Below are 2,277 nucleotides of genomic sequence, written 5' to 3'. Positions count from 1 at the left end.
TATAATTTGGCGCTGAAGTTGCTAGAGGGCCAGACCATTATAAATAGGGAAGCGGGTTGGTTACCACGACAGTAGAAGTGATTTGTTTCGGAAGATACGGGGAAACAACGCGATGTAACAGCCTTTGAACGCGGGATGATTGTTGGCGCTCGGAGCCATGGAGCGAGTATCAGCAAAACAGCAGAATTCGTTACATGTTGAAGAGCGGCTCATTGTTAAAGTGTTTAAAGACCGGACTGTCAGCCGAAAATCTGGGTCTGAGCGTGCGAATTGTGGCCGTCAGCGACTAGTCAATGTTAGGGCAGAACGGGGGAGGGGCAAGACTGGTACAAGACAACAGAAGGGCAACAGTGCCGTGTCAGATTCCTCGCATCACCTTTCATCATCTCGTGGAGTCACGAGGCGGCCCAACGAAGTACTGATGGGGTGGTCAGAATAATCTGGCCACTCAGTGTAGATGCCTAGCCCTCAGCACGTGACAGATGCTGAGGGCCCAGAGGCCGAAGATTCTACTGGATATCTGGTATGCACCTCAGCTGGGGGCCCAGAGACTTCAGATGCTGCTAAAAGGAGACCTGATGGAAGCTGGGCTGGAGGTGGAATCCCCTTATCGAGGAGTGTCACAGAGGAGCTGGTGAGAGCTACCGTCTGGAACCCTGTAAGAGATCCCTCACCCTATTCCCAGGGGCTTTACTGAAGAGCAGCCAGTTGTTGCCTTAAAGGTTTAGAGACATTTCTCTCTCAAGGTCCTGGACTATCCTGGCTGTCCTCTGTTCTATTTCTATTACTGGTCGCTCCTAAAGGACCATTGTGCTACTGATTCTAGCCATTGCTACCGGAGAACACAGAGTCCTCTGAACTATTATCCGTGTATCCTGCAATCCCAAACCCTCTCTCCTAGTTGATCCTGTGCAAATAAATGGTAAAAAGACCCTACGACTCGAGCTTGTTCTGTTCCGGAGTGACGGTGTTGCTGGATCCGAGTAAGTGGGCCGGTGGCTGGCAAACAGGTAGGAGAACCCTAGTTCATATTCAGCGGCTCCTTCGGGGGTGAGCGCTACACGTGTATTCAGAGGTTTGCCTGGAGGTCAGCTTTGAGTCAGACACAGAAAGGCAACAAGCATTTAGAAAAGAAGGCCACCAATGGCGGTCACCATTCTTTACTCTATAACAGAGTCACTTTACCATCTTCCCACCAATAATACATATATGTATGTGGGGGACTATCCAACCCTCCATCTTCTCAGCATATGCTTCACTCTAAACACACAGATACATGGTAATAACCATCAATAGGATGGAGGTGGAACTGTCAGGTCTGGAGCACAAAGGTACATTTTTAATATAATTTACAAAACTGTTAAAAAAAAGAGTTAAAGAAAATCAGAAAGAAATTAAATCATCTCATAATAAAACAAAGTGGGATTTATGAAACCCCTAATGAATGAGCCCTCATCATCATCATTTCCAGATCCCTCGCGGAATTCCGGTTAAGATGTATAAACCTCCGGAGGTGAATATTCTTCTTTTGGATAAATAAAACAATTATGACTAATTCTGTGCGGGACTTCACTGCTATTCCCTCTGTGTTTGTCTCATGTGTTGGAAACATTTATTTTTAGATTGTATGGAAATGTTCAATTCAACAAAGTCTAAAATATAAAATTAAAAAAATACATTTACAAGTGTTTTGTATATATATATACACTATATTGCCAAAAGTATTCTCAATATTCCCACTTTGCAGGAAGCTCCAGCTGCTGAAACACGTTTGCCTTTTGCTGTTCCTTGCCTGGTGTCCCCTGACTGCTGAATGGCTAAACTCTCCTCTCCATGAATGGTCATGGCGCTATCTTCCTCATCCTCAGAGAAGGAATGCTTGCACATGATCGTCCTACTGCAGCAAGTCAGTCATTGTGTGATCAAATAATTTTGCCAACTCCTCACTGCCAGTTTGCGGGGCTATAACGGGAAAAGAGAATGAGGAGGTAGAGGGCACAATAGCAGAAGTTGCATGTAGGCGGGGTTCACTCTTGGGGTGTTTTGCGTGTGTGATCCCTTTGGGTTGGCTGGGTAACCCCGTGCATGCAACTTGAAACCAGACACCCCACGGTCAGGGGCCACGGCCTTGTGCAAACACTCCCTCACGTGTAGTACTGCGTACACAGGGCCTCATGGCTTCAACCGCCTCTGCGGTCTTCGGCGCTTCCTCCCCCTTAGGGAGAAAGGCCTCAATGAACGGCACCGTGTCAGGCATTGCCCCATTGCGCACCTACC

Source organism: Nanorana parkeri, unplaced genomic scaffold (genome assembly GCF_000935625.1).
Source record: "Nanorana parkeri isolate BGI_ZX_2015 unplaced genomic scaffold, ASM93562v1 scaffold1413, whole genome shotgun sequence".
In the NCBI taxonomy this organism is placed as follows: domain Eukaryota; kingdom Metazoa; phylum Chordata; class Amphibia; order Anura; family Dicroglossidae; genus Nanorana; species Nanorana parkeri.
Note: the sequence above shows the minus strand (reverse complement) of the source record.